The 21,549-nt window shown below is 35.1% G+C and overlaps 1 protein-coding gene and 1 long non-coding RNA gene across 4 annotated transcripts in view; both read left to right on the top strand.

Annotated features, from left to right (window-relative positions):
- LOC134679822 (uncharacterized) overlaps positions 1-21,549 on the top strand; it is a 268,010-nt gene that overhangs the window by 83,406 nt on the left and 163,055 nt on the right. The window lies entirely within an intron of this gene.
- The window catches only part of LOC134679804 (uncharacterized), a 97,030-nt gene that overhangs the window by 44,883 nt on the left and 30,598 nt on the right, over positions 1-21,549 (top strand). The window contains exon 1 of one of the 3 annotated variants that reach the window (XM_063538697.1): positions 8,989-9,100. The exons of 1 other annotated variant lie outside the window; for it this stretch is intronic. The gene's annotated coding sequence lies outside the window, so the exon portion shown is untranslated. Of the gene's footprint in view, positions 1-8,988; positions 9,101-9,179; positions 9,311-21,549 lie in introns of those variants that run through there. One more of the 3 variants, XM_063538696.1, reaches the window with a different exon arrangement.

The raw sequence follows: 21,549 nt of genomic DNA, 5'->3' as shown, positions 1-21,549 counted from the left end.
GACCCACAAAGGGGCATAGCGTTAGGACGGCACTGGCGCGTTCATTAGAGATCCCAGAGCCGTCCGAAATGCGCCGAGGAGGACAACTGGGAGGTTTTTAGTCGGTGAAAGTCCGACATAACCTTCGCGCTGTCCCTGCGGTGCGGAGGTATCCATAATGGATTTTCCTCCCAATAAAAAAAAAGGTACAGATACAATAGTAGAAATTAACTAAATGAAACTAAAAATCCATATTCAATGGTTGTCATATTTAAACATTTCACGTCAAAAATGTGGCAGTTACATAGAAAGTGGCACCCTTATCTATTTTCTACTATTTTATGTCGCACTGTACATTCCGTTGCTGCGTTTCTTGTATGAGTAGGTAAGTACATAACAATATCAAACCTCGCTTATGAAATAAATTGCTTAATTTAGTTTTGTAAACATTTCCTTATTTGTATTTAAATACTACGAGTAATTGTGTCTTACCTCATACCAATCAAACCATTCCCATCCGAGTAATAATTTGCCATTCCGTTTTACTTTCATATTCCGCAACAATCATAAAGTTAAATGTAAAATCAAAATAAACATGCTGCAATTATAAGTCAACTTTGAACTGCTTACATAACTAGATTCTTAAGTACCTAATTGAAATCCGAGGCTAGATATGCGAAAAATATAGCATTTACTTTTTAACAACTTTTTTTTAATCTTATTTGTACTCACAATTAAATAGTCAAACAATCAATCAAAATGAGAATCTATTAGGCGGTTACCACGCCGAGGAGGTTATGCTGTGTTATTACGATAACCGTCTAGTTAACTAATTGGATGTTTTCTTGAAAGAAAAGTAGTATCGTTACGTTAAGGTACCGAATGTAAAAATTAATAATGATTTGATTATTTATTTTCAAGCCACCAATATATAAGTAGAAACAATAAAAACACTAATAGGGTTATTTACAACACAACTATAATTACTTGGATTATTGGAGCGTAAACCGATTTGTATGTTTTGGTTTATTGTGTTTTTAGGATTCATCGATTAAATCAGATGTGCAATATGCATTTGAAATTGACATGGAATCATACTCATACCAATTCAATTAGCATAGCCTGGTTTTCCGAGGCAAAAAACGTACCAGTGTTTCGAAAATACTCAATGTAAAACTCCAAAAAATGTGTCCACGCTCTAACTTTCGAACCGGGCAACCACCAAAATTTTTAAAAAAAGGAAACAATTATTTTGATCCGATAAGCCATGAATGAGTTTATTTTTTTAAAACAAATCTTTTTAGTGTTCCGTACAAAACTTTGTTTACGGAACACTTATGGGATCACTTCGGTCTTGTTTTATTAAAATAACGTGCCGCGAAAGTATACCCTGCTTAGTATATAGTATAGGTTAGGTACCGTATGCAGGCACGGAACCCTCCATTATTTGTGGCACTACTCGCGCTTGACCGGTTTTATTTCAATAAATGGCATCTATAACAGTAGGTATAAGTAAAGTATTATAATTTACACTTCGCATTGTTCACTTAACCTTCAAGAAAATCGAAAAGTTATCGGCAAACTAAATTGATTTGTCTCAGTTACACCTCACATCTCAATTACCCATGCTCACATGTTATTACCCCTACTTTACGAAAAACTACCTTTTCCTTTTTCAGTTACAGTCTAGAATTGCATAAAAAAGCTCGACCACATACGACTTTCCGTAAATTATACTTTTTCCTGTTGTTCGAAATACGAAATGTCGAACTTTAGTTGCAATAGTATTGTAGTTAAGTCCTTTTGTTTTTAATCGAATCAGACGGCGATATGATATTCACGTTTTAAAATTTTAGAGGAAACAATAACTTTCTATGAAAAAGTTATGTAAGTGGATGAAAGTTTAATTGTCTCTGATTGATGTGTGCTTTATGGTTTAACAGTCCATATAACAATTAAAAATTTATTAGTTACCTATACATTTTTTAACCATACAGTAAATTTGACTGGCATGAAGCGCTGGTGGCCTAGCGGTAAGAGCGTGCGACTTGCAATCTGGAGGTCGCGGGTTCAAACCCCGGCTCGTGCCAATGAGTTTTTCGGAACTTATGTACGAAATATCATTTGATATTTACCAGTCGCTTTTCGGTGAAGGAAAACATCGTGAGGAAACCGGACTAATCCCAATAAGGCCTAGTTTACCCTCTGGGTTGGAAGGTCAGATGGCAGTCGCTTTCGTAAAAATTAGTGCCTACGTCAAATCATGGGATTAGTTGTCAAGCGGACCCCAGGCTCTCATGAGCCGTGGCGAAATGCCGGGATAACGCGAGGAAGAAGAAGACAGTAAATTTGACTGGCATATTACTTTCCTCAGTTCCAGATGGATATATTAATTGTTAGAATTAATCAATCAATCAATATTTTTATTTGTTAAACATAGGTACATATATAGGTGTTACAATTATATAATTACTTAGTATCACTATCCCTCTCTATCTCTAATCCCTCCCGCTTCTTTCCGCCTTTCCGCATTCACTTTACACGGCAACATTTCCAATATTACCATCTTTACCCCTTAGAATAAATGATTAGCAGTCCTCTAATACTGCGCGTTTCACCAGAAATATCCTGCCTCGCACAACTATACTCTGGAATAAAAAAAAAAGTACGAAACAATTGTGATTATCAAAGTACATCCTGTCTCTTCTTCTCTGCATATTTGCGTCGACTGCTGAACATAAAATGCCTCTTTCATGGGTTCTCATGTTGTTCTGTATGCAGCGGTTCTATACCAGGTCGGCCCTGCCGTCTTTCTAATGTCGTCCGACCATCTGGCTCGTGGTTTTCCATCCCTCCGGCTTGACGGCATATCTTGTCGAACCCTAGTAAACATAGATGTAGGTCCTATGTAACTTGTAATTATGGTAGTGACGTGGCTAGCTACGTTGTGACTAAGTAAAAGTCTAAGCATGTATGCTAGTCATCTTTCTTATCATAATCAGTTCCATTACAGTAAGGCCACGGCCATTTCCTCAGCTATTACACCTACAATCCAACAGTCATGGCAGTTAACTATATGTGCACGTGATTTTGCACGAGTGGTAAAGGTATTTTACCTGTGATCATGAAAACAATATGATTACAGCTATCTTAACCTCAAGTTTTCTATAAACAACATCAAAACCTGCTTCATCATCATCATCATCATCATCATATCAGCCAGAGGACGTCCACTGCTGGACATAGGCATCGCCCAAAGAGTGCCACAATGACCGGTCTTGAGCCACCCGCACCCAGCGGACTCATCTTCACCTTGTGGGATGTGAGGTAAACCTGCTTAAGCGTCACAAAAACCTGCCAATAAGCCGCTCCCACACAATTGAAGTTACGCTCTCATTTTAAAACGACATACTGAAATTACACGATACTTGGCATGGACATTCAAGTAGTAGTTAAAATTGCAGCGTACCTAACTTAATATGTACATATACTTAGAAAAACTACGGCAAAACCAAATAGGTGAATCTACGACCCTATGCAGGGTGGTTTTTCAATCCTTAGCCATAATCACCTCGCACAATGTGGCTAAGGAATGAATAAACAACTTTTATTTGTGTTTTATATTTTATTTAGGTAGCTTAATCTGCTTTGTACCTAATTAGCATTTACTAGCGGTTGGAGCCGGTAAAGGTTTATTTGACGTTCATAAGCGCATTGTAATATGCCTACTTGAATAAACTATTTTTTATCTTTTATCTTATCTTTTTATTAATCAAAATAAAAAAAAACAAAATTGACAAAAGAACCCTTAAAATACATATGGATCATACACGTGGATTTAAACGTGTTTGATACACTGTAGGTAAGTTTCAAAATCGAATCGAATCGATTACTACACTTTTAAGGTGTGTAGTAGGTAATAAATAAAATACTACGTATGATTGTTTCCAAGCCCATGGGACATACCCATACTTAAACATTTTTATCTTTAACTACTTATTTACTGAGTAGGTACTTATAGGCGTAGGTATAGGTACTTATTAAAACGGCCATTTTTATGAATTTTAATTAATTTTTCGAATCGGATCAGCAATTTAAGCGTGAAGAGGTACATACAGTCAGACAGACAGAATTATTTTCACTTTTATAATATTAAGAAGGGATTTGTAGTACCTACTTCGGTTTACTTAAAACCACCAAGTCTGTGCTTAAATAGTACATTGTGTATTAAGGGCGGGAAATAAGAAATTACGAACGAGTGTCAATTTTAAGCCCGACGCGAAGCGAGGGCTTAAAATGTTCACGAGTTCGGAATTTCTTTACCGCCCGTGGCACACACAATGTTTTTCATCACACTTGTAAGGAAAAAAAGGAGAATTAATAAAAACAAACTTCTGTATAAAACACTTTTCCGCCCTAGGGCGAAAATTTCAATTTCCCGCCCGCAAGCCCTACGTGTAAATAAGTGTTTTTCATCACACTTGCTCGGAAAAGATTTTTTCCGCCCTAGGGCGAAAATTTCAATTTCCCGCCCGCAAGCCCTACGTGTAAATACATCTTTTCCGAGCAAGTGTGATGAAAACATTTTTACAGTACATATGGTCCTATTTTCCCGCACTAGTGCGTAAAATAACATTCGTGACATTCGTGCGATGTCAAAAGTTTAAAGGGCCATATGTACTGTAAAACGTTGTACGATACACGTGCGAATAGGTAATTCGCAACTTGTGTCGATTTAAAACACTCCCTTCGGTCGTGTTTTAATTTATCGCCACTCGTTTCGAATTTCCTCTTTTTCGCACTTGTATCGTAAATAACTATTACAGTACATTTGGTCCTATTTTCCCGCACTAAGTAGTGCGTGAAATAGCACTTTTCGTGCGTATGTCAAAAGTATAAAGGGCCATATGTACTGTTAAATGTTTTTTACGATACACGTGCGAAAAGGTAATTCGCAACTCGTGTCGATTTAAAACACCCCCTTCTGTCGTGTTTTAATTTATCGCCACTCGTTTCGAATGTCCTCTTTTCCGCACTTGTATCGTAAATAACTATTTTAATAGTCTGTCTTGACGACTACCAATTTCAGAACTAATTTGAAGGTACATGAAACCTGGTTAAGTGGGACCTGGATAAGTGAGAAACCTCTATAGCTGGGACTCATGGTGCGGTCCCGACACTTTAGCACTGAATTACCTCTGTTACTGAGAAAAAACGAACCTCTATAACTGGGATTCGTTGTCGTGATTTTATAGTCACATTTACCTCTATAATTGAGACAGAGAGTGTATTTTACCTCTTTTACTGAGACTATATTTATAAGATTACATTTTCCTAATTGTTTTTTAGTACTTTATAGGGAATTGACTTCTGTATCTGAGATAACGTCAATCTATGACCTCTCTAACTTGGACTTCATTGAACAATTTCCGTATTCTTACTAACTCTTAGTCTATCCATAAATTCCGCATTTGCCTAATTGTGTCTACACAACTTCAAGTTTGATTTAGTTAGTTAATTCATGTAAGTAGTTAAAACTATCGAAACGAAAGCTTAAATTTTGATAAGTAACAAGAAAAAAAATGTCATTTATTATTTATTAAATTTCTATTACGTAATGAAGTCCGTATCAAATTTAATTTAATTTTGAACTATCTATCCTTCGGAGAATCATTCAAAATAAATTCAAAGAATTATTTCAACAGACTTAAAAAATATTTAGGGACAAGGATTATTTTACCTTATTTATTTTTAAAGATAATTACTAAATACCTTATTAACCACCTCTATAACTGAAATATACTCTATTCTCACCTCTATTCATAGAACCCTCTGTAAATGAGACAGAAATTTATTTGTACCTGGCTAACTGGGAGCCTGGGTAAGTGGAAAACCTCTTTAAGTGAGACAAATTTGCTCGTCCCTTGAGATCTCACTTATCCAGGTTTCACTGTAAATCGTAATACATAATGGTATTTTACTTCAGCCTTCTGTAAACACAGGAACAGCCTACTCATACGAGTATGAAACAGCATTAGCGAAAACAAACCAAAGCTGATACAGAGAGCAAACAGTCTGTTATCTTTGCCTTTGTGTAGTACGTTGATAACGTCACTCTCAAGTTCAATAAAAATAGGTCACGTTGTATCGAGATTTTGGCCAACAACGGAATTGACAGTCTGCTATTTAAAAGTAGGATCTCTTTGAAAACACTCTTTCGTTTTTGAGTACCTTTTATTTGCCATGTATATGTATCGTAAATAGTAACAATAGCCTTTTGAAGACAAACTTGTTCAAAGTATTCCAAAAATATATCAAAGTATTTCATAGTATGTATATAATACCTAGGTATAGTATTATATACATACTATGAAAAAACCCACCTTCTCAGTAGAAAAAGGCGTAAAATACAAATTTTCTATGCTTATACTTATACAATGCAAGAATTTTATTATGTTAATATAATATATTATGATAATTATATTTTTAATCATTCTTCATCCACTTCTAAAAATAAGTGACCATACACATTATTTTAATTACAACTATAAACTGTACAACAAGCTAGGATAAGACTTATAATTCGGATTAACACAATAAAACCTAATTAACAAGCGTACGCGTAATTAAGATGAACGTCTGCTTATTTCTTGCGAGAAAAAACCGGGAAAACGGAGGCCCGGTGGCGCATACTTAACATTGCTGGATTAACCGAGGATTTAGGATTAACTGACAGGTTTGCAGTTCGTCACTGAGACGATTAATGCTTGATTAGGCGCGGAATTAAGTGGATCAAATGACTGACCGGAGTGACCTAAAAGATGTTTACCTATTTTTCAAGGTTATTTTGTTATACGTTTTGAATATAAATTTTTATTATGTTAGATATACTGTTTTGTTGAAAAATAAATTATTTCTTTCGTTACATGGTAAAGTATGTTATTCCTACATGCAAACATATTTTTTGCCAATTTCGTTTTTTTTATATTTATTGGTTCACCAACAATTGTTTACACTTTGTAAAATATAACTATAAGCGCTTTAACTATGATCGCTATGCGTAACAATTACTTAAAGGTAAACACCACTTGCATTGAATAAAGTAAGAAAAATGCATTTACGTAACATACCTATACATACCGTTTACAATAATAATGCGGGCATTAACTATTTTCTATTGATTATTAACTATAACAGTGACACATACCGTTACTATAACATTGCATGGCGTTATTCATAAACTGGCCTGAATCAGCTATGAATCGTTTGTGCTTATCGTATTACTGACATTATTATTTGAAAAAATACTACACAACATTGTAGAAGTCAATAAATCCTTTAACCCAATTTTCGTACCATTAGGGCTCAAAATTCAAATTAGTTTTCTGCACTTACCTATAACTAAACTTGTTTCACGGATCTCCAGTTTTATTTGCACTATAATGATACTAAACTTGACCACATAGCATAGTATTATTTTTCACATTTTTTTTTTGTTTTATTATAATATATTTTGAAAATTTTAATAGTGTCGGGCCAAGAAAAGTCTGCAGCGGATTTGATAGCCCATGCAGTGCAAGTGTCATTTATACGTCATAATTTCATAGAAGTTTGACGTTTAAAATAACGCGTGCACTGCTTGGGCTATCAAATCCGCTGCAGACTTTTCATGGACTGTCTCTAATAAAATAATAATAACACATTTTCTCAAAAGTATTTCAAATTGATAGGTAGAGTTTGTTCGGAAAGAGAAGAGTCGTGGAATGTATGGGGCCCAATACATTTCACGACTCTTCTCTTTCCGCACAGACTCTATACCTAAATAACGTTGAAATTATACTAAGACCGCACAACTTAACTGAATATGAAGATGGGCCTCTAAATTAGACGGACTGTATTATATTAATTCGCCCGTTTAATGTAGCTTAGCGAAATGAACACATTTCTATGCAGAACACGACCAAGTGAGTCCTTTACTTACAAAACAACAATTTCATTTGAATAGAAATGGTCGCACTGTTGTTATAGCTAAAATTGAATAATAAGCTTTGTTCGTTTATGTGTGTAAATCTTCATTTTCATTACATCCCTCAAAATTGCCATAAGAATTCACATTACGTATACGCTTTGAGCAGATTTAGTGTCTCTACTCTCTATACTATACAGGACTTTTGGATAGTCCGGTCGGTAGCTCATTTTTTTTTGCTGCTTTTTTGTTAAAATATATTTGGTGGTCTGACTGAACTAATTAAATAACTTGCACCGCATTTAATATTGCTATACCTACAAATAAAGCAAAGCTAAAATGTTTTTTATAGACAAAATATAACTCATTCATTACATGTGTATGACATTATAAGCATATTAGCCACTCAATTACAAGTTATATTCATCCCTCCAAATTAATGTGTGGACATTGCGTACGCCATTTTCCCAATTACGCGTAAAATAGCCGCCAGATTATACCTTAATTTTATTTACGCACACATGCAAGCAAATAAAACTAGCAGCTATTTTATTTAAAGACTCAATTCAATGATACTTTGATAATCCAACCAACTATTAAATTAACTTTATTTCAAATAAATATCAGCTAGAGCGAAATATTAAATAAGGACCTAGACTTAAATTAATTTTATATGACTATAACTTGATGCTACCTTAAAACCCCGATCCGGTTACAAGACCGCATGGAGCTTCAATTTATTACAAGTTACATTGTAACATATTAATTCAGAGTTACATTGTTGTAAGCAGCGATCAGGGTAAATCAGAAGCCGACTTCGAACTCTAAAAACCAGTTATTCAGTTTATAATAGCCCTCTCTGTATGTATATTGATATTCTCTATATTTTTTTACAATAATATAATACACACTAAAAATAATTAACCAAACTCATCGTGCAAACATGTCAGTTACATCACAAACCTTTTACCTGCCTAATTAACCATCTTCCAATCGTTTAAACAACCAGTTAACTAACTTATCAACAGTCAAACCGAGCCGGCTTCGCGCATTAACGTCTCGCTGCCGACACGCAACGCGCGTCCCGCGCGCTTCGCATTTTCGCGCCAACGCGAATTCAAATTTCGAATTCCATTTCTTTTTAATTTTTACAAAGTAAGGTTGGTTAGTTATCAGCCAGTATTCTTCGTGCGTTTAGTTTTAAGCCAGTTTTATTTTGTTTTGTTTTGAGGTTATTTTGTGGAGTGAAGTGTTTTTGTGGTATGAGTTTAAACAGGTGGTTGTGACGTTACTGATAATGTAACTAAACACATGATAAAGAGTTGCCTACAGCGGAATTAACAATAAAAGCCAATTTGTACAATGGTAAGAAGTGTTTCGCGAAACAATAGAATGACTAGTGATTTGACTGATGACTGTAAATCTTCACGGTAGTTTTGAATGACGTTTTAGGTATTTTTACTATTTTGTCTGGGAGGTCTAGACGTAGTTGTAAGAAAAGTCATTTATTGTATAATAAGTGTTATAAAACGAATACAAAACTAGTTACTGAAATGGAAATAGATATGAATATTTTCTTTACCAATAACTTGCTGAAAAGGTGGAATTTCAGTCTGGTCTTACGTAAAAATGTCGTGTGTCAAAAACATAACTCAGTGTTTTTCCTACACAAAATAGTCTAAGAACCAAACATGTGTCTGTCTATTTTGTTTATTAGGAATCCCGATATTTTTGTAGGTTTCCTTCCGTTTCCTTTATGGCGTTAGATATGAGAATAGGGGAGGACACCTGTTGTGGGTGGGATGACAGGTAAGTCCAATCATTAAGGATTATAATTTACCCGATTCTTAAACGAGTAGGTATTGTCGTAGAACTAGAGATAATTATAGAATTTGTTGTTTTATGTATACGTATACATTTTTATTACGTATACGTATTTTTTTGGGTTATTTCTATCTTTGTTTTTTTTTTTGCTTAAATGAGAGCTGATTTTTTATTATACAGGGAATTTTTTTAAATGCCTACACTATATACTAATACTGTCTATCTCATCAAATATTAGTGTTATATCCAATCTAAATGTAATCTGAGAAATCATATAAGTATTATTTTTAAACATACGTTTATTGCAGGTAAAATTATTATCTTGCAAATCTAGTAGTTATACTACTTATATTGCTCTAGGTATATCTACATACAACTATTTCCATGTAATATAAAAACTGAGGGGAATGGTTTAAAGTATACTCTTAATTTCACAATACGTTATCGAAGTTGTACCTACTAAGTAAATCGTTAATAATCCCACTACCTTCTTGACGTCAAAACAAAGTTAAAATATTGTACCAGTACAGTTACTTCAGTACAAATTTTAAGTAGAGTCTGTACGGAAAGAGAAGAGTCGTGAAATGTAGGGAAGCCCATTCATTCTACGACTATTCTCTTTCCGCACTGACCCTAGGGAAATTACAGGTATAAATTTAATAACATAGTAGTCGAACGCGAATTTAATTAAAAATTCTATCTCATTTGCCAACCTGACGATCGACGGCTAAAATCAAAAGCAAGGATAGAGTCAAAATAAGTTATCTCTGAATGTCGTTATAAACGTCTTTATAAGAAAGTATGACGTTTATCGTGCTACTTCCTCACTTTGTCACGTCAAAGGCAGTGCAATATCAGCTTAGACGATGCATGAGTCTGTAGGGTACATCGATTGCTTATTGTTAAATTCATAAAAGCGACGCGTGTTTATTTTAACGTTCTTATTATATAGCGTATATATATAACCATTATGACTAATAACAAATAATAAACCAATAAAAACCATAACAAACTGCTAAGATTCGTAAGTGACATACCTACTTAATTTTAAATATTAGATCTATACCAATTTCTACGAAAGTAAATTGAAATGACAAAAATACAGGTAGGTACCGTCGGTTCCCTAAGTATCCACTTTTCTATACAATTAGTATGGAAACTTGGGGACTCAAGACCATACATTAAAATTGTCTGCGCTTGCGCAAGAAGTTAAAAGACTGCAGATATAGTAGATAACTGCGACGAGGTCAAACAGGCACGGTGGTGATAAGACGGAAATAGCTAGTGCGTGCGCGGTCACGTGCGCACGCGTGACAGATTACACACGTGGACTTATTGCTAATATTCCGTATCGATTGGCGAAATAAGAATTTGACACATTTGGATTGTATAGTACCATCGCCTACACTCGTAGGCAGCTGGAGCAATCCCAGCTAAGTCGGGCATGTCCTATCAGTCCGATAATCGGGCTACGAGAACTTTAGAGTTCGATCAATCGAGCCAGCGGGAAAAAGATTCGTAGTCCGATTGATCGGACAAACCGATCGGACCTCGCGACGTAAGGGCCAAAACCGGGCTGGCAGTATCCAATGAGGATTACCTTTTACAAAATTACAAATTACAAAAAAAAAACACTCGGCCTGATGTTTTTGTTCGAAGCAACGTCACATTTAACACTGACATATCTAAATCATATCGTTTCTTGATCTATTAATTGACGTATCTTAAAGTTCGAATCGGAGAGACTGTTAGCTGACAGTTCGTATGTATACCTTATTACAAAAGACATAAGGTCCACCGATGGACAGTTAATAGTGTTGCTGTTTGTACAGTCGCCATCAGATATATCTGAGCGGCCAAGGTATTCACAAATTTCTGTACACGCATGCGTGTACGCGTTTATATCAATATTTTTAATACGCCAGCCTAAGCGAAAAATTTTCACAAATATATAAGTCGTAATTAAATAAAACAAATACAACGTGATTTTAAATTAAAGAAAAAAATTTAAAATTTACACCTATTTTGGCAGAAGGGATTGGACCGTTGTCCCAATGGTAGCAGGTTCGAGTCCTGCCGGTGGTGTAAATTTTTCCTTTAATTTAAAACATTGTAGGCACGCTCGCAAATGTTTCTGCTTGATAAATAAATAATTACAACTTGTCCCCTCAAGTCACCTTTGGAAACGAGTTGCAAACAGTGTAAGGCCAAGAACGTAATAAAAAGTTATAAAGTCATAACTGAAAAGGCATTTCCAAGAGCTGCCATATTCACTTTGCCTACCTAGTTAGCAATGGCGATTGTACCACCAATGTAACCTGGACCCCTAGTAAACATAATATCACCACACAAACCCGAAGAAAATATTAACTGTAGGATATCAAACAAAATCAAATCCAAATGAATGTTATTAAATATTAATCATTCAAAATCATCATTTAAAACTCAATGCTACCAGCAAACGTAAGAAAACAACTCAATATTTGCATTTGATTACTTTGCCTCACATGGGAATAGAATGCAACTTTGTTATCAGATTTTGAACAATCAAAAGAGCCTTTACCGGTTGGTGTAATGAAAGTATAATTTAAGCCAAGATAAATATATAAAGTTTTTATGACACATTAATCTCCCACGTTTTTACGCATATTTAAATATGAACGGGTCTAACAACACTACACTGACATATCCGATCCATTTCGTATCTTTAGCAATTTTTTTACTTATCTTAAAGTTCGAATCAGGCCATAGCCACATGTGAGGTTACATTGTCTCACCGATATGCAATTGGAATAACATTCTCATGAGAAAACGATACATTCATTAATGAACAGTTAAAATCGATATTAATCGATTATATTGACCCTCCACCGGTTCTCATCGCATTTAAACATATGTACATATATGGGCATAACACATCTTCTGGCTAACTGATCTCAATAGTTGACTTAATTTTTTTAATTAACAATACCTGTTTTTATTCGATTAATGTATATTCTGAACTCGTTATAAGCGCGAAGAAATATGAGGACAATTCGACAAGGTTTTTTGACAACACAGCTAAATTAGCCACGATATTTTTTTTACTATATAGATTTCGAATAAATAGCAAGTTTGATTAATGATAATATACCGCTTTTAAAAGAATCTATAATAAAATCAAAACTTATATTGCCGTTGACTACAGCGGGACTTTAATCTACGCCTTACACAGCTTTGCTGAAACCATGGCCATCATTTCACGACGTATAATTAAAACAAGTCGAATCGGCCCCCAGATATATGTGTTACAGACACACTTGAGCGACTTACTTGCGATATCAATAAACTTGCATTACAAGTAAAAATACTTCAAATTTTAAGACCACTTAAGGATCAGGAAGTTATGTTTTTGACTTTTTAGGTTAAATGCACGCGGATGTATGTCGGTTATATTATAAAATACTGGTTTTATATTGCAAGATATATCTTAAGACCAGACAAGTATTTAGATATGTATTTACTGTAAAATACTGCTCGATTCGAACTTTAAGATACGTTAATAAATAGATCTAGAAACGATGTGGATTAGATTTGTCAGTGTCAAAAGTGCCTTTTTTGTTTAGAGAAACGTCACATTTGACACTGACATATCTAATCCATATTATCGTTTCTAGATCTATGAACTGACGTATCTTAAAGTTCGAATCGAAACGCTTTGTTTATTGTTGAATTTCCGTTAGAAACTTTGTACATGCCTTAAACCACAAGGTCGTTCCAAGCAAACTAAACCACAGCTAAAGTGAGTAAAAAAAAAAAATTAAAAAAAAAAAAAAAAGTAAACTATCCTTATCAACATGTTTGCAGAGCTAATGCAAAAATTATAAGTAGTTCATTATCATTAGGTTCTTATAGTGGCGGTGCGTCAAAAATTCTTGTACATCAGATAAAATTTAAGTAAGTTTTTTTTTTATGAGGTACCTAAGAAAATGTGCTCATCATCATCATAGGCCTTTTCGTCTATATCAGACGATTTATGGTGTAACACCGTTTTTGGTGGCTAAATAGACCGATGCGAGAGAAAACGTGCTCAAGCCAATGAGAATCAAGTAGTATCAGTAGTATGGATGCCCGGCTTATGTCATCTCGGCTAGGCCCCCTGCATCAAATTTACGTGACTTTTTTCTTTGCATGAGCGAGATACGGTTACGCATATGAAGGGAATAAAAAAGTCTTGCGGGATGATGCTATAATACTGACGTCATAGTAAACGGCCTTGCCCCGCGGTTGTCGTACATTAGTTGTAATGTGTTGTAATTTGTGTCATCTTATCTTTTAATAGTTAACTTACTCGTAAAACTGACGGTGGACTCGTAAGGTTTTCCCTGTTGAAGTAAAATGTCTTTGACGCAAGCCCGTCATGTGGTTGGGCTGAAGCAAATCAGGGATTGGATACTGTAATGTGCTGAGTTTTGAGAACATTAATGACTCTTGTTTTGACGACTGTCTAAAGAAAAGTAGATAAGTAGTAAGACTAGTTAGTAGCAAAAGCGCTTGGAATTTGTAGATATACCGTGGACATATCATAGATTCTGGTCATTTCATGAAATCCCATTTTAGAATTGATCACTTCATGAAAATGGCTAGGTTAGGTTAGACTTTTTCATGATGTGGCCAATCGATAATTTCATGAAATGATTGCCGCATCAATTCTAAGATCTGGCCCCGACAGATATATTCATATAATCGTTTTCGACTGATAATATAATATTATTGAAATAATTTTAGGCAGGTTATGATTATAATAATGCTCAATAAGTACAACTCGCTTGTGTATCGGAAACGAATACTTAAAAAAATGGATGAGCAATCATGATTAAATCATTACTCATCTATCGTGACTTAATGAAGGATAAACTTCAAATTGAGGATATCGTTCGGGAAATCATGATTGGGTACTAATTTTTCATCACTTGAACAATACGTCTATTAATTAAAGATTATGCAAGGATGTCAGGCTACTAAGTTTCACTGTACTATTTTGTTATCCTTATTTCTTTCTTGTACTTACTTGGTTGGCGCGATGACCTAAAATGAGTCTTAGTTTCTCCTTAATATTATGTAGGTATTAAAAATTCGAAAGGTATCTTTACCTGAAAGGGGCTGTTTATCTGTATGATACCTACCTCTTCACGCTTAAACCGCTTAATAACATTTTATCTGGGGATAGTTTGAGCCCCAGGGATGGTAATAACTTTTATCACAGACTGATAATAACTTTCACCACGAAAATCAAGTGGTGTTGATATATTTATTGTGCGAATCGAATAGACCTTGCGTCCCTTGTTACTTTAATAGGGCAAAAAGTTGTTTTTTCCTCAATTTAAATTGTTAAAGTTAAAGATCTCAACTGTAAGGTCGATATTAACTTTAAAATACAGGTTTCTTTTGCGGCAATTCGTTCTCCTTGTACTTTGCACAGACTATTATGACATACACCTATACCTACCTGTTAAGTATATTTTATTTTGTGAATAATGTATCTTATATCAACGACATTAAGCTCATTGTACAATTGAATATTGTTTCTGCTAGTTTTTCAGTATTGACGTCATGGTTTTTGAAACGTTTATAAAAAAGTGTGAACGTAAGAAAAAGCGGATGTTACTATGTCAATTTGTTTACATTTTGGTGTAAAGTACCTATGTATTCTTAAAACCTATGGTATTCTTAAAGCTTTAACTGAATTTACTGTTGTTACTCTCCTACTAAAATACTTTAACTAAGTGAAAATAGAAATAACATTTAATTAGGTATCATTTCCTTACAAAGAAATTACATCTCTAGCCCTACTAACTACGGACGAACAGACGGACAGTGGAGTCTTAGTAATAGCACGAAATAGGGTCCCGTTTTTACCCTTTGGGTACGGAACCCTAGAAAGTCGTAGTAGGTATAGGTAGATCTAAGTAAGATTACTTAGATCTACACCTTTCTCTAAGTAGATGTACGAAAAGATGACACTTCGTCATAATTACGTACGAACATCGCATCGGATCATTAAACTCAGTTTAGCTAATAAGAGATATTTCGACAAGTTCACACGATTCTCCATTGTGGTCGTAACAGCTGTAACAAAGATTTCTAGAGCATTTCTTTTTCTTAGAGTTTCTAAAGTCAGTAACAGCCTAACAGCTAACTCTGCACAGACTTGGCTAGCGACAGAGTGTGGTAGTGCCACCATAAACAAATATGGTCAACACACTAATTATCATTATCACATCAAATTTTTCTATTACCTACTTTATATAAACATTAAGTAATCTTCAATGAAAACATAATTACTGGTATAAAAAAGACCGGTTCGGCGCGGGCGCGGTCGACCTACCGCGATATCGAAAATCGAAATTGTATTATCCCTCTCTGTCGCTCTTGATTTCATTGAAAGAGACGCAGATATATGAACGAGTGAAGTAGTTCGTGGTTTATTATAGGCATTATAGCGCAAGTCAGCGGCTGTCAAACTTGTTAGGTTACGTCCGTGATACATAATTCATAAATTGTACGTTTTTACGAGGAATACTGTTTTTGTTTATTTAACTAGGTAATGAGACTAATGAGTCTACCTATAAACCTGACTGTAGGTACCTCTATAAGTTTGAGGTACCACTTGTGTTTGTTTCTTGATTAGTTGTTAATGTTCAAGAAAACCGAATGACTGGACGAAACCAATAATCCGCGTTTTTGGTAGTTTTTGACACAGTCCAAAGACTAAAAATATTTTAGTAGATTTTTATTGCTCTTTTTTTCCCATTTACCAACTTACGTATAAATAAATTTAAAAAAAATGAATACCTAAGTAGTTTTACAGTAAATAATTAGGTAATGGCAGCTGGTTGCATATTGAGCATGATATAATAAAATAATTAAATATTAAATCGATGCCTCTTTGAGTAGAATCATCATTTTTTGGCTTGCAAGCCTGCGATAACACCTCTATTGAGCATTTGAACACAACGTCAAAAGAATACCATATTTTAGCTATAGCTAAACCATAAACAATAAACGATTTTGAATCTCAAAATCAAAGACACGTCCACAGTTCTCACCCGACATTTTCTATCTTCAATCGTCTTCACACGTATTTTGGCTCCCGCTCGCCCGGCTGTCATAAAAAAAGTTTCGCATGCTTTAATTGTGTTACGTCGTCTCACGCTCTTGTGTGGCGATGTGACGTGTACAGTCGGATAAAATTAAACAACCCGGCAAAAGTATTTTGTACCTAAATAATAAAAACCGACCAAATGCGAGTCGGACTCGGGCACTAAAGGTTCCGTACCGTTCCGTAATATCAAGCATAAAACGGCAAAAAATCACGTTTGTTGTATGCAGAATGTCAACTCAGGTCAACATTTACAACATTCACTAAAGAAATTACCATCATTCCAATGAACACGTAATCCATTAATTTATGTATCTTTTGATCTTGTCTGCAAAATCCACATTGAAGTCAAAAGAAACAGTTTCACTCTTAAATTTTGAGTTGACGTCGAAATGAGAAATCTCGTCAACATTATATAATTATCTAAAGTTTTCGAGATAAGGATGACTCACGCTAGGCCGGGCCGAGGCCGGGCCGGAGCTTCCAGCGCTTCGTTTTCTATGGAAAGCACCATGTGATCACCGATCAGCCGCCATAGATCATCACAACATGTCGGACGCCTCTTAAACGAGAAATTCTTTTATTCTTGTAGGTCTAAAACGGCTTTAACCATTTCGATGAATGGGGGTTTTCAGAGGGGCTACCGCGAAAACAGAAAATCGCAAATTACGGGGATCTTTCTCTTTTACTCCAATGAAGGCGTAATTAGAGTGACAGAGAAAAATGCCCACAATTTGCGAACTTCGATTTTCGCGGTTATAGCCCAGTACGGATACGATGGTCGTTTTTGTCTACGTGACAGCGTGATAAAACGGTGTCCGTCACTTTCTATTTTCTATCCCGCGGAGTTAAAAAATCACGGTTATTTTGTCACGTGGATAAATGTGGATATCTGGGGCGAAAACTCGATCTAGTTAGGTCTAATTCCTGGGTAAAACGCGCATTTTTGAGTTTTTATATGTTTTCCGAGCAAGACGCGGTCTCTCGGATATTATAAGTACATAATATGTGGCTGTTTGTGCTTCATATATATCAACGATGAGATAATAAAGATAGTGTGATAACATCAATGAGACGAATCGTTTTAACACAATGCGGTATTTTGCGTGATGTCATACTGATAAATTGTTATGTCATACATATAGGCCTAATAAACATGATGGTAGCTAGACCTCTAGAGTCGGGCTAATCTAAGTAACTCTGTACCGTGTTTGATAGCACAGAGTGTGCTAGTGTTATTTTAAACGTCATAATTTCATAGCAGTTTCGCTTAGATAATTTTGTTAAATGCCTTTTGTGGTGTAACATTTGTCACTACATAGATAGTCACTTTGTTCTGATCAAGTTGGTGCAAAGTAAACTTAGACGGGGCTCTATTTATAGTGCTATATTTGATATATAAGATGGTATATGATTGCACCCTAAATTAACTCATTATTTTTATTAAAGTTTTCACAAAAAGTTATAGAGTCTGATAATTTTGCATAAAAATAAACTAAAACAAAAATAACGCACCATAACAAACCATTAATATACACATACGGTAAATTTAACTAGCCCGTGCACCTTATATGGTGTTATAAGACTAATAACTTAATAAGTATATACTTTATAGTATTACGGCAATCAAACCACATACACAGACACGTTATTTGTAAAGACGGTCAATTTTAATTAAACAATCACATTCGTAACCAATGTTAAAGTGGTTTTAAAAAAACTTTTTTTTTTCATTAATACTAATAGTAAAGTTTACTAATAAATAATTTCTTTATTCACTGTACTTTTTGTAGATAAATAAGAAGTCCGCATTATGACTTATGACGCCCCAAAAAACATAAGAAAGTCAAAAGTGTCTCACAAAAAATACTTACGGAAACGGAAAGATTGGAGCGGATGAACTTTTCCAATTTAGAAAAGTTCATAAATATTTCTGAGAAAATTCATAATAAATAAAATACATGTTCGTTTTTGAAAGGGAACATTTTGTTCCACGTACGAAATTTTGTATGGCGATCTTTATATTTCTGATTTGGGATAATAACTGTCGAAATATCACACAGGAATTTTGCTCTTTCAGTTCGTATTATATTTTACTTATTTACTACTAGTCTCTGGCATACCAGTAACTCGCCACCAGCAACACATAATAATCATAATTTAGGCATGGCGCTTGCGCACCTCGTTGGCAAACTTATGGAGTAACGTGTTTTTTACGTAACACGCAAGTGGTCAAGGTTTTGCGGAGCGATGGACCCCTGGGGCCGAGTCGCAGAGGTCAAGATGCAACTTGGTTTTGGCGAGATCAGGCGTGTCTCACTCTGTGATTTCGTCGCTTTGCTACAGGTAGCTAAAAGTACATCCTTTCGGCCCGAATTTTGGGGTTTGCCATAAGCCGCGCGTGGCGCTGTCGCCACCTAGCGGCCATATCTGTGCTGATCGTAACAGACACGTTTTGTTAGAGAGTGAGTCTTCTGTACTTAGTACTATTATTTATTCTGTGGCGAGATGCAAAAATCTGAAAGATGTTGAGACCAAGAAAAGTCTGCAGATATTTAGACAGGAGGCGCAGTGCTAGTTAAAATAACACCTGCACTGCGTGTGCTGTCAAATCTCTGCAGACTTTTCTTAGTTTAATTCTAACATTTTAAAATGGTGCAAGTATAAAAGTAAATATTTATTTGGAACTACTGCAAACAATGCAACACAAAATTAATTTTGACATCTCACAATGCATCTTTAGTTGTCACGTATTGATGCCAGTAAAAGCATCTGATGGCAAAACGAGATAAAATGCATACGCAGGAAGCTAATGGTGCAGTGTTGCATAGGTTGTATAGATGCGTCTGATGTGTTTCAGCCAAAGAATATAATACTCACTAGGGTTTCAGCTCTTTGACAATGCAGTTCCCGACAATCATGTCATCTTTATAGAATGTTTTAAGAAAAACTTAATCGACAGAATGACAATCGAGGTATTACTTAATCGTCGCGTGTTAAAATAGTATTTCAATTTTTTGACTCGTATGTGAGAAAATGCCATTTTACATTTACTTTCATAATAGTTTTTTAACAATGCTATTGTTGTTTGCGATTTTCCACAAATTAAAATAATCACTGAAAGAGAATGTATTTTTAGATATTTTGAGTTATTATACTGTTGGTTTTTTGCATCTCCAGCTTCCGGTTTGAGGCCCATATTTTGTATGAAAATGTAGGTACTGACACGGGAATTTATTTAACAGATGTTTTAACTATTACTTATTATCTAATTACCATAGCAATCTCTTATAATTTCCGTTTTTTTTAACTATCCCATTTAAATATTTTAAAACCCAATTTATTGTATTTAATGAACCGGACTAACCCAATACGGCCTAGTTTGCCCTATGGGTTGAAAGGTCAGATGTCATGCGCTTTCGTATAAAAATTAGTGCGTACGCCAATTATTAGGATTAGTTGCCAAGCGGACTCCAGGCATAAGCCGCGGCAAAAAGCTGCGACACCGCGAGATGATGATCATATTGCATCTAATGTCATATTCATTCCTTCCTATCTCAAAGTACTTATTCTTAGCTGCATCTTTCTCGTATGCTATAACATTACTTTCGATTTAACTTTAAAACACATCAAGTACCAAACGCGTTTGCAGCGAAAGTGAAAATACCTCGTACGCCCATATCTGTACGGGCTACCATACCAACTTACATGTGCAGTTGGACAAATATACATATACAGGGTGATTTCTGGGTCGTGATCCAGAACCACTTTTTCTGACTCTGTAAATGATCCACATTATCATATGGTAGTATTTGATTAAAAGATAATTACTTTAATTATTCTTATTTTTCAAGTAAAATTAATGTTATACTAAGTAATTATGGTCACCCTATGACTTTTGACATACGCTGTATGGAAAGCGACAAGACGTCACATTGAGTAGGGTCACCAAATTGTATGCAAAAATGTTTTTTCCTACTTGTCATCTGGAAAATAATCATCATTATTGATGATAAACAATAATTAACAACATCATTAGGCTCATCTTTGGATTCTGTATGATGTCTGGCTCTATTGCTCCACGACCCCGAAATCATTCTGTATATCTACTTCCTATCGTATGTTTCTCTCATCCTATAATAGTCAGACGAAATTACGCTCTCATATTAAAACGACTTACTGAAATGATATGAAACTTGGCATGGACATTCAAGTAACATACAGATGTAGCATAACATCCATGGTATTTTCTCGCTCGTATTTGTCATGCTACCCGGTCAACCTCACTTTTTGTACCGAGACTTACTGAAATAGCAAGACACATTCGTACATTTCCGTGAAAATACAAGCTTTTATTTAGTTTCACCTGACCGTTGTCTGTCGGTCTGTGTGTAATCAAATCTTGCAAGTTAAATGTGATTTCCGATTGAGCTGAAATTTTGCATGCATGTATAAATCGGATGACAATGCAATATTATGGTACCATCGAGCTGATCTGATGATGGAGACAGGAGGTGGCCATAGGAACTCTGTGATGAAACAACGTAACCTAATTGTGTTAGGGGTTTTCAGAATTGTCTCGATGAGTATTAGTTGTCTGTCGTAAGAAAAGTACAGTCAGCGATAAAAGCTTGTAAGT

This window comes from Cydia fagiglandana, chromosome 3 (genome assembly GCF_963556715.1).
Source record: "Cydia fagiglandana chromosome 3, ilCydFagi1.1, whole genome shotgun sequence".
Classification (NCBI taxonomy): Eukaryota; Metazoa; Arthropoda; class Insecta; order Lepidoptera; family Tortricidae; genus Cydia; species Cydia fagiglandana.
This window is presented reverse-complemented; position numbering and strand designations above follow the sequence as displayed.